Source organism: Rattus norvegicus, chromosome 10 (genome assembly GCF_036323735.1).
Source record: "Rattus norvegicus strain BN/NHsdMcwi chromosome 10, GRCr8, whole genome shotgun sequence".
Taxonomy (NCBI): Eukaryota; Metazoa; Chordata; class Mammalia; order Rodentia; family Muridae; genus Rattus; species Rattus norvegicus.
In genome coordinates, this window is record NC_086028.1 from 4,049,644 (window position 1) to 4,062,445 (window position 12,802).

Here is a 12,802-nt window from a genome sequence, read left to right on the forward strand (position 1 = left end):
CAAGAAAGCTGCCTGGTGAGCTTGGGACACGGAAGCAGAATTTCTCTAGGAGGCACGGTCTGTGTTTACCGGAAGTCCCACACCCGCGGATCCCGGCCCGCAGCAGCTCTCTGCTCCCAGACCCGGTGAGAGAGAGACCCAACCGCCTGGTCAGGTGGGCACTCCTGAGGCTGCAGAGCGGAAGAGACCACCAACACTGCTCACCCCTGCCCACATCCCTGGCCCAAGAGGAAACTGTATAAGGCCTCTGGGCTCCCGTGGGGGAGGGCCCAGGAGCGGCAGGACTTCTGCGCCTGAGACACCGCCGCCGGAACCTGAAAGAAACAGACCGGATAAACAGTTCTCTGCACCCAAATCCCGTGGGAGGGAGAGCTAAACCTTCAGAGAGGCAGACAAGCCTGGGAAACCAGAAGAGACTGCTCCCTGCACACACACCTCGGACGCCAGAGGAAAAAGCCAAAGACCATCTGGAACCCTGGTGCACTGAAGCTCCCGGAAGGGGCGGCACAGGTCTTCCTGGTTGCTGCCGCTGCAGAGAGCCCCTGGGCAGCACCCCACGAGCGAACCTGAACCTCGGGACCACAGGTAAGACCAAATTTTCTGCTGCAAGAAAGCTGCCTGGTGAACTCAAGACACAGGCCCACAAGAACAGCTGAAGACCTGTAGAGAGGAAAAACTACACGCCGGAAAGCAGAACACACTGTCCCCATAACTGACTGAAAGAGAGGAAAACAGGTCTACAGCACTCCTGACACACAGGCTTATAGGTCAGTCTAGCCACTGTCAGAAATAGCAGAACAAAGTAACACTAGAGATAATCTGATGGCGAGAGGCAAGCGCAGGAACCCAAGCAACAGAAACCAAGACTGCATGCCATCATCGGAGCCCAATTCTCCCGCCAAAACAAACATGGAATATCCAAACACACCAGAAAAGCAAGATCTAGTTTCAAAATCATATTTGATCATGATGCTGGAGGACTTCAAGAAAGACATGAACACACTTAGGGAAACACAGGAAATCATTAATAAACAAGTAGAGGCCTACAGAGAGGAATGGCAAAAATCCCTGAAAGAATTCCAGGAAAACACAATCAAACAGATGAAGGAATTAAAAATGGAAATAGAAGCAATCAAGAAAGAACACATGGAAACAACCCTGGATATAGAAAACCAAAAGAAGAGACAAGGAGCTGTAGATAAAAGCTTCACCAACAGAATACAAGAGATGGAAGAGAGAATCTCAGGAGCAGAAGATTCCATAGAAATCATTGACTCAACTGTCAAAGATAATGTAAAGCGGAAAAAGCTACTGGTCCAAAACATACAGGAAATCCAGGACTCAATGAGAAGATCAAACCTAAGGATAATAGGTATAGAAGAGAGTGAAGACTCCCAGCTCAAAGGACCAGTAAATATCTTCAACAAAATCATAGAAGAAAACTTCCCTAACCTAAAAAAAGAGATACCCATAGGCATACAAGAAGCCTACAGAACTCCAAATAGATTGGACCAGAAAAGAAACACCTCCCGTCACATAATTGTCAAAACACCAAACGCACAAAATAAAGAAAGAATATTAAAAGCAGTAAGGGAAAAAGGTCAAGTAACATATAAAGGGAGACCTATCAGAATCACACCAGACTTCTCGCCAGAAACTATGAAGGCCAGAAGATCCTGGACTGATGTCATACAGACCCTAAGAGAACACAAATGCCAGCCCAGGTTACTGTATCCAGCAAAACTCTCAATTAACATTGATGGAGAAACCAAGATATTCCATGACAAAACCAAATTTACACAATATCTTTCTACAAATCCAGCACTACAAAGGATAATAAATGGTAAAGCCCAACATAAGGAGGCAAGCTATACCCTAGAAGAAGCAAGAAACTAATCGTCTTGGCAACAAAACAAAGAGAATGAAAGCACACAAACATAACCTCACATCCAAATATGAATATAAAGGCAAACAATAATCACTATTCCTTAATATCTCTCAATATCAATGGCCTCAACTCCCCAATAAAAAGACATAGATTAACAAACTGGATACGCAACGAGGACCCTGCATTCTGCTGCCTACAGGAAACACACCTCAGAGACAAAGACAGACACTACCTCAGAGTGAAAGGCTGGAAAACAACTTTCCAAGCAAATGGTCAGAAGAAGCAAGCTGGAGTAGCCATTCTAATATCAAATAAAATCAATTTCCAACTAAAAGTCATCAAAAAAGATAAGGAAGGACACTTCATATTCATCAAAGGAAAAATCCACCAAGATGAACTCTCAATCCTAAATATCTATGCCCCAAATACAAGGGCACCTACATACGTAAAAGAAACCTTACTAAAGCTCAAAACACACATTGCACCTCACACAATAATAGTGGGAGATTTCAACACCCCACTCTCAACAATGGACAGATCATGGAAACAGAAATTAAACAGTGATGTCGACAGACTAAGAGAAGTCATGAGCCAAATGGACTTAACGGATATTTATAGAACATTCTATCCTAAAGCAAAAGGATATACCTTCTTCTCAGCTCCTCATGGTACTTTCTCCAAAATTGACCATATAATTGGTCAAAAAACGGGCCTCAACAGGTACAGAAAGATAGAAATAATCCCATGCGTGCTATCGGACCACCACGGCCTAAAACTGGTCTTCAATAACAATAAGGGAAGAATGCCCACATATACGTGGAAATTGAACAATGCTCTACTCAATGATAACCTGGTCAAGGAAGAAATAAAGAAAGAAATTAAAAACTTTTTAGAATTTAATGAAAATGAAGATACAACATACTCAAACTTATGGGACAAAATGAAAGCTGTGCTAAGAGGAAAACTCATAGCGCTGAGTGCCTGCAGAAAGAAACAGGAAAGAGCATATGTCAGCAGCTTGACAGCACACCTAAAAGCTCTAGAACAAAAAGAAGCAAATACACCCAGGAGGAGTAGAAGGCAGGAAATAATCAAACTCAGAGCTGAAATCAACCAAGTAGAAACAAAAAGGACCATAGAAAGAATCAACAGGACCAAAAGTTGGTTCTTTGAGAAAATCAACAAGATAGATAAACCCTTAGCCAGACTAACGAGAGGACACAGAGAGTGCGTCCAAATTAACAAAATCAGAAATGAAAAGGGAGACATAACTACAGATTCAGAGGAAATTCAAAAAATCATCAGATCTTACTATAAAAACCTATATTCAACAAAATTTGAAAATCTTCAGGAAATGGACTATTTCCTAGACAGATACCAGGTATCAAAGTTAAATCAGGAACAGATAAACCAGTTAAACAACCCCATAACTCCTAAGGAAATAGAAGCAGTCGTTAAAGGTCTCCCAACCAAAAAGAGCCCAGGTCCAGATGGGTTTAGTGCAGAATTCTATCAAACCTTCATAGAAGACCTCATACCAATATTATCCAAACTATTCCACAAAATTGAAACAGATGGAGCCCTACCGAATTCCTTCTACGAATCTACAATTACTCTTATACCTAAACCACACAAAGACACAACAAAGAAAGAGAACTTCAGACCAATTTCCCTTATGAATATCGACGCAAAAATACTCAATAAAATTCTGGCAAACCGAATTCAAGAGCACATCAAAACAATCATCCACCATGATCAAGTAGGCTTCATCCCAGGCATGCAGGGATGGTTTAATATACGGAAAACCATCAACGTGATCCATTATATAAACAAACTGAAAGAACAGAACCACATGATCATTTCATTAGATGCTGAGAAAGCATTTGACAAAATTCAACACCCCTTCATGATAAAAGTCCTGGAAAGAATAGGAATTCAAGGCCCATACCTAAACATAGTAAAAGCCATATACAGCAAACCAGTTGCTAACATTAAACTAAATGGAGAGAAACTTGAAGCAATCCCACTAAAATCAGGGACTAGACAAGGCTGCCCACTCTCTCCCTACTTATTCAATATAGTTCTTGAAGTTCTAGCCAGAGCAATCAGACAACAAAAGGAGATCAAAGGGATACAGATCGGAAAAGAAGAGGTCAAAATATCACTATTTGCAGATGATATGATAGTATATTTAAGTGATCCCAAAAGTTCCACCAGAGAACTACTAAAGCTGATAAACAACTTCAGCAAAGTGGCTGGGTATAAAATTAACTCAAATAAATCAGTTGCCTTCCTCTATACAAAAGAGAAACAAGCCGAGAAAGAAAATAGGGAAACGACACCCTTCATAATAGACCCAAATAATATAAAGTACCTCGGTGTGACTTTAACTAAGCAAGTAAAAGATCTGTACAATAAGAACTTCAAGTCACTGAAGAAAGAAATTGAAGAAGACCTCAGAAGATGGAAAGATCTCCCATGCTCATGGATTGGCAGGATTAATATAGTAAAAATGGCCATTTTACCAAAAGCAATCTACAGATTCAATGCAATCCCCATCAAAATACCAATCCAATTCTTCAAAGAGTTAGACAGAACAATTTGCAAATTCATCTGGAATAACAAAAAACCCAGGATAGCTAAAGCTATCCTCAACAATAAAAGGACTTCAGGGGGAATCACTATCCCTGAACTCAAGCAGTATTACAGAGCAATAGTGATAAAAACTGCATGGTATTGGTACAGAGACAGACAGATAGACCAATGGAATAGAATTGAAGACCCAGAAATGAACCCACACACCTATGGTCACTTGATTTTTGACAAAGGAGCCAAAACCATCCAATGGAAAAAAGATAGCATTTTCAGCAAATGGTGCTGGTTCAACTGGAGGGCAACATGTAGAAGAATGCAGATCGATCCATGCTTATCACCCTGTACAAAGCTTAAGTCGAAGTGGATCAAGGACCTCCACATCAAACCAGACACACTCAAACTAATAGAAGAAAAACTAGGGAAGCATCTGGAACACATGGGCACTGGAAAAAATTTCCTGAACAAAACACCAATGGCTTATGCTCTAAGATCAAGAATTGACAAATGGGATCTCATAAAACTGCAAAGCTTCTGTAAGGCAAAGGACACTGTGGTTAGGACAAAACGGCAACCAACAGATTGGGAAAAGATCTTTACCAACCCTACAACAGATAGAGGCCTTATATCCAAAATATACAAAGAACTCAAGAAGTTAGACCGCAGGGAAACAAATAACCCTATTAAAAAATGGGGTTCAGAGCTAAACAAAGAATTCACAGCTGAGGAATGCCGAATGGCTGAGAAACACCTAAAGAAATGTTCAACATCTTTAGTCATAAGGGAAATGCAAATCAAAACAACCCTGAGATTTCACCTCACACCAGTGCGATTGGCTAAGATCAAAAACTCAGGTGACAGCAGATGCTGGCGAGGTTGTGGAGAAAGAGGAACACTCCTCCATTGTTGGTGGGATTGCAGACTGGTAAAACCATTCTGGAAATCAGTCTGGAGGTTCCTCAGAAAATTGGACATTGAACTGCCTGAGGATCCAGCTATACCTCTCTTGGGCATATACCCAAAAGATGCCTCAACATATAAAAGAGACACGTGCTCCACTATGTTCATCGCAGCCTTATTTATAATAGCCAGAAAATGGAAAGAACCCAGATGCCCTTCAACAGAGGAATGGATACAGAAAATGTGGTACATCTACACAATGGAATACTACTCAGCTATCAAAAACAACGAGTTTATGAAATTCGTAGGCAAATGGTTGGAACTGGAAAATATCATCCTGAGTGAACTAACCCAATCACAGAAAGACATACATGGTATGCACTCATTGATAAGTGGCTATTAGCCCAAATGCTTGAATTACCCTAGATCCCTAGAACAAACGAAACTCAAAACGGATGATCAAAATGTGAATGCTTCACTCCTTCTTTAAATGAGGAAAAAGAATACCCTTGGCAGGGAAGGGAGAGGCAAAGATTAAAACAGAGACTGAAGGAACACCCATTCAGAGCCTGTCCCACATTTGGCCCATACATATACAGCCACCCAATTGGACTAGATGGATGAAGCAAAGAAGTGCAGACCGACAGGAGCCGGATGTAGATCGCTCCTGAGAGACACAGCCAGAATACAGCAAATACAGAGGCGAATGCCAGCAGCAAACCACTGAACTGAGAATAGGTCCCCTATTGAAGGAATCAGAGAAAGAACTGGAAGAGCTTGAAGGGGCTCGAGACCCCAAAAGTACAACAATGCCAAGCAACCAGAGCTTCCAGGGACTAAGCCACTACCTAAAGACTATACATGGACTGACCCTGGACTCTGACCCCATAAGTAGCAATGAATATCCTAGTAAGAGCACCAGTGGAAGGGGAAGCCCTGGGTCCTGCTAAGACTGAACCCCCAGTGAACTAGTCTATGGGGGGAGGGCGGCAATGGTGGGAGGGTTGGGAGGGGAACACCCATAAGGAAGGGGAGAGGGGAGGGGGATGTTTGCCCGGAAACCGGGAAAGGGAATAACACTCGAAATGTATATAAGAAATACTCAAGTTAATAAAAAAAAAAAAATATCCTGTAAAAGAAAAAAATCAGAATCTTCCATTCCAACATTAAAAAAAAAAAAAAAAAAAAAAAAAAAGTGGATCCCAAGGCACTCTGCCAGGACATCACAGCAAATTCAGTGGCGACACCGGCTACTTTAAAGGTTTGAGAAACATTTGTTTTTATTTTTCTTTATTTAGTTGTGTGTGTGTGTGTGTGTGTGTGTGTGTGTGTGTGTGTGCACGTGAGTGAGTGCATGCGTGTGTGTTCTACATGTATGCCACTGTGAGATACCTGGTGTGGGTGCTGGGAACTGACCTCAGGTGCTCTAGAAGAGTGAAAGTACTCCTCTAAACCACTGAGACATCTCTCTGGACCATTAAAGTCCTTAAGCTCAGACAGCAGCATCTATCTGAACCCTGTAAACTAACTAGCTCAAGGATGTCCAAGGTTCTACATCTGTCACCATAGTCTTTTTTAATGATGTCATAGCATTACAAGGCTGATGTCTGATGGTTGCTATGATTACAACCAAGTAGACTAGCTTCTTCATCCTTACATATTCCATATTTCTAAAATTATCTTACTCAGGTAATTTGTAACATCAAAGCCAATACATGAAGTCATGTCAAGTCATATATGCAGAATGTTTTAAAAAGACTCACCCAACATTCCCATTCCTAGCCAAGAAGGAGCCCTCTGAGTCTGTGCCTTCTCATTCCAGACCCACTTTATTCAAGGTCCCTCTCAGAGTCTACTTAGTGCTCACAGTTTTGCATCATTCCCCTCTGTTTGGTGTCTGTCTAACACAGGCCCCAAGCATAGTGCTAACATGCTGCCCAAAGAAGGCTGTGCTGAGTGTCACACAGAAGCTGCTTGTATGTTTGGATAAGCTTTGCTCATGCATGAAGTATAGTATCACTGACTCTTAGATCCATGTTCATAAATGGACAAGACCTAGTAAATAAGATGTCTTTACACAAAAGTGGACATGGGACCAGGTTATATATTGTTCAGTGGAAGAAGAGTGTTGGGCCAGAGGACAGGGAGGAGTTCTGTGAAATGCTTTCTTCTGGACACAGCCACTACACTCATAAACCAGGCATCTATGGTTACCATCCTGAGTCCTCTACAATGAGCCTGTCATTCTCTCATGGATAAGGAGAGGTTTAGGATGCCCTGCCCTGCCATGGTGAGCTCTGATAGCTAATGGATGTGATATGGTCACTGGTAAGTTCCTCATGCCCTAGTAAATAACTCTATACCTATGCTCATGTAAGCTCCCCTAATGCAACTCAGTGGATTTCACAAGGATGACATTAAATACGGGGACTGGTAGGGCAAAAGCACGTGCAGTAGGTTTGGTCTAATGCTGTTTGCATCCGAATGTTAGTTTGGGTACCCAAAACTGCTTACATGAGTGTCTGCTCATAGATTCTGGAAACCTGTCCCCAGCTGGTTCTGATTGGTAATAAAAATGCTGGCAGCCAATGGCTGGCAGGACAGAGGCAGGACCTTAGAGTTGTCCCAGGCTTGGGACCAAGAGGAGGAGGAAGAACATAATCAAAGGCAATGGATTTTCAGCCAAGAGTCAGACAAACTGTTGTATAGAAATTCTTCCATATTGAGACATTCCAACTTGGAGGGAGGCTTGTCAAGACAAAATAATAAGGCATATGAAATAACAACTCCCAAGTCTTGGAAAGGCCCTGAAACAAGGCTCACAAAGTTTCTCAGCAGTGCCTCTAGCAGTAACACCTGCCGCAGAAAGGAAGCCACCAACTGCTGAGCTACCTACAAGTTGTGCAGTCACCAAGGGTGTACCATTGTAAGTCACCAGGGAGGCAGGGTGGGCTTTTCAGTGATGTTGTTGCCTGTGAGTCATCAATGCTTCCATAAGTAAACCCTCACTCATACACCAGTAAGGAATCTCTGTAAACTCTGTTTCACCATATTCAACTTTGGCAGTCATTTATCTGCTGTTGGTGCCCTACCTGGAATAATCGGTGTTTGCCCATAATGTACCAGTGTCCAGGGCCACCTGCCCTGCTCATGCCTTTCTTTGCCTGAGCTGGGTGTTTTCCATTTCATGGGCCCTTGTTTCTAAGTAACATACATGGAGTTACACCAGCCAAGAATACTGGAGACTTCCTGGTAGCTTGCTTCTGCACAAGAATGAGTTTCACTCTATTGTTAGTTAGAAGCTTCAGGAAATTGAAACTTATTGTAGGTTGGAAGTTTTTGGGAAATCAAAACTTATGCCATTGGTTTCTGATGTGATGCATACTTATTGTTACCCTGACAACCAGTTTGTGTTGTGTGATTTTTCTGCTTATAAGCAAGTGCTTATTGCTTGATTAAACGAGAATACTGTCTTATCTCCATTGATGTTCCCATGGACCAGGACATACCAGCAAAAGTCACACAACACAAAACAAATAAATTCATAGATGGTAGGCAGGCAGACAGACAGATAGAGACAGACAGAAAGACAGACAGGCAGGCAGGCAGGCAAACAGAGCAAGCCTGGGTAGCAAGATGACACTTGTATGAAGGACTCAGATAAGACCTTTAGTGAGGACTACTAGGAAGTCTATTGGCATATACAAGTTGGTGAAGGTTGGTGGGAAACAGAGCTGAGATGGTGAAGAGCCTCAAATTCTGAGCTCATTCTGAACTAGAAATAAGCCAAATGCCACCAACAGAATGGATAACTAATGCATGCTCTTCAGGGAACTATTATTCAGAAGAAAGAATAAGAACGAATATCTACACACAGCAACCCTGATGACCCACGAAGATGTCTTGCCAGTGAAAGAAACTGGACACAAAGCACAGCAGATGCTATGACGCCACTGTGGAATGTTCTCAAACAAGCAAAACTACTCTCTGGTCACAGAAATCAGAGCACTGGTCTCCTCTGGGGATTGTGACGGACTGAGAAGGGACATAAGAGAATGTAGGGATTCAGGGAAATGATCTGCGTGATGAGGAAGCTTGCTGCATGGGGAAAAGCATCTGTCAAAATGTATTAATTGCACACTTATGACATGTGTATTTCACTGTATATAAATTATACTGATTCAAACAAATTCTAGGCTAAAGATTTGGCAGTTGATGGCTTCAGAAGGCAATTATATGCAAGCTGAGTGGTTCTATCCCCAGAAGGTTCAGCACTGGGTGCTTTATATAAAGCTAATTTTGGCAGCCATCTTTTTCAACTTTTCTAAAGAAAAATACCCCCCTCCCCAATCACACTGTTATTAAGCACTCCAAAATAACAGAGCAAACATAAGCCATTTTGTTCAGAGCTAAGGTGAGTGATGGAATGGTCTTCCAGGCCTGGGCTTAGGGCCTTCTTTTCAACTCTGAAAGTGCGCTGAGAAACATTCGAAAGTTTGGGGTGGGCTTTGAGAGACTCCAGGACGATGATAATCACTAACTCAAGAAAGAAAGTCGGGCACAATCGAGTACACCAAATATGGGGTGAACAGCATCCCCTGATGGTGTGCAAGGCCACAGCTTTTGGGTCTGGCTGGAAAACCAAGCAAATCAAGCAAGATTGAAAAAAAGGGTAAATGGTATGTAGGACCCGATCAGCCTTATGTCCAGGAGGTCCCACTCACAAAAACACAGAGATGGAGATCGATGCAATAAGTAAGAGGTTTAATAATCCAGTGCACTGGGGTGGCCCTGTACTCCGGACAAGGGTGACCCCAAAGAACAAAGGCCCACACCCTTTATACTGTTTCAGGGTATAGGCTTTAGGTTATAGCATGAGTTGGTTATTTCTCATTGGTGGGGCCTATTACTTTTTTAATTCATTGGTGGCAGCCTAATGTCCTTTGAATTCATTGGAGGCCCTTGGTGGGGAAATATCTTTGGCATGCTGAGGGGGTGGTGAAGGACCCCTGCTAAGGACTCATTTCCTGGAATAGGGTGTTTTCCTAAATTCCACCTGCCGCTTGCCTAAGGCAGCCTTTGTCCTTCATTTTGACTCTAACAGTAGCCTGCAGCCAGAGAATCCAGCTTTGGAGTTGGTGATGGAGCCCGTCGAACACAGCCTTGGTCAAAGAAGCTAAGCACTGTTCCACTCCACCCAAGTCAGACCAGAGCCGCAGCGGTATTTTCGTGGTGTGGTTTGGTTTGGTTCTTTTTAATTGTTGGTGTTGTTCTGTTTTATTTTTTTTCTTCTCGGGTTTTTCAAGAGAAACCAAAAACTCTGAACTTTATATTATACCTCCCAGGCTGGAAATACTCAATTTAAAAAATATACTGCATACCTCAAATCCACCCTTCTAAGCCACAAACTTGCCATTTTGGAGTTAAAACTATTGCAACTGCACCTGAGCTCCAGGCTTCAAATTAAATGAGGCATGGTTACTGCTCCGCTGTGCCCTGGATCCTCCCAGGGTTCTGAGCTGTCTGCTCCTGGAGTCAGGAGACTTCGCTAGCTCCTTCTGTTTCTTACAGTTATGCAACCAGCCTTGCTGAGACCTGCCCAAGTACAATTCCAAAGCCTGGGATCAGTGTTGAGCTTTCAGTGTGTCTGCCCACTCCTTATGGTGCACATCGACCATCAGTGCAAAACAGGAGGCGCCGGAAGGCAGCCCAAAGCCCCCAACCTGCCGCAGGCCCCATTCATATGCATACATAAGATAAAATCGCCCAATTAAAATTCCTGCTAGGTCATTGGAGGCCTGGTTTTTCTTTGTAAATAAGTAAACAGAAGTGAAGGCAAGCAGGTTTTGATCTTCTACCTCTTAGATCCATCTGATGGCTTTGAGATATCCTCTGCAGCACTGCATAACTCTAATGAGAGAAGGCGGAAGGCAAGCAGAGCTGTCATGGAGACCCGGGAGAGATGGAAAAACCCAGCATATCACTTCTGTGAGGCTGGACACTGGGTGGATGCTCAACAGACACTCAGTTCAGGGCTGAGACATCCCTCTTAGACCAATGCCTCTCTAATGTGACCCACCTCACCATAGAAGCACCAAGCTGCTCCTTAGAAACTGAAATGTTGGCAAAGGTATTTAATGTCAGGCCCACCCTGAGAAGTGGGGTATGGTTCTACCCATCTACCTTCTGCCATGGCAATAAATGCCTAAAAACAAAAAACAAAAAACAAAAACAACAAAAAAGAAACTTAAAGGTCTACTATCAGGTACCAATTAGGGGTCCTTGATGAGGGACTGAAAATGTTCCATTTTCTTCTCCACTAAACCCTGAAATATGTAATCTCTTTCAGAGGAGCTATAAGCACACATAGACAAATTGCATTTGTAAAAAAAAAAAAATGGAAGATGAAGGAACTGGAGAGAAGGTTCAGCTGTTAAGTGTGCTTGCTGCTCTTCCTCAGAGCTCATGTCCAGTTCCCAATGCTCACATCAGGTAGCTCACAACTCTGTCAGCCAGCACCGGGGGAACAGACAGCCCCTTCTGGACTGGCAGGCACCTGTGTACATGCTGGCAAACGCACAAATACAGATAAGCAAAGAAAAGAAAAGGAATCCAGGCTAAGGCTGGGAGTGATGGTGCATGCATGGAATCCCACGGCTTGGACGGCCGTGGGGAGGGGGCCATGAGTTTGAAGCCAGCCTAGGCTACTTAGACAGGCTTTGTCTCAACAACAATGACAACAGCCAAAGGATCCAGATGAAAACAGGGACTAGGTGACTCTATGCTATGCAGTGCTCTGCTGTGCTCTACCATGCTATATTATAGTATAGCTGTATGTTATTCTACACTATAAGCTATGCTACAGTACAGGATATGCTATGTTATGCTATATATGTGTATATGCTATGCTTTGCTTTAGGGTACGCTACACTATAGGATATGCTATGCTATAGAATATGCTACGTTATGCTATACTGTGCTATACTATATACTGTTATGTTGTACTATGCCATATTATATGCTATCTATGTTATATACTATGTTATGCTTTTCTTTGCTATCTATACTATACTATGCTACACTACACTATACTGATGAGTGATGTAATCATTCTTTCCCTCAGTTTCCCCAACTATGAAATAGGATAATGACACACATGCCTCCTTAATAGTAGTGTGCAAAGGAATCAAAGCAAGCCAGCATGTGGAGTGCTCAGCTCTTCCTGGCCCATGGCAGCATCCAGTGCACATTCACAGTCACAGAAAGGTGTGCCCTTGGGGAGCTGCAGGATGCTGTTTGTCCTTTGCCAAACAACCTTTTTGCTATAGCCGTAGGAATTATGTCTCTGAGACAGAAAAACTGGGGATCTGGCCTATATCCTGGCTCTTCTCCCATGACCTTGAGCAACTTCTTCCCTTCTGG

General features: G+C 42.9%; 1 protein-coding gene across 3 annotated transcripts in view; it reads right to left on the reverse strand.

Moving 5' to 3' along the window:
- The window catches only part of Shisa9 (shisa family member 9), a 292,994-nt gene that overhangs the window by 207,019 nt on the left and 73,173 nt on the right, over positions 1-12,802 (reverse strand). The window lies entirely within an intron of this gene.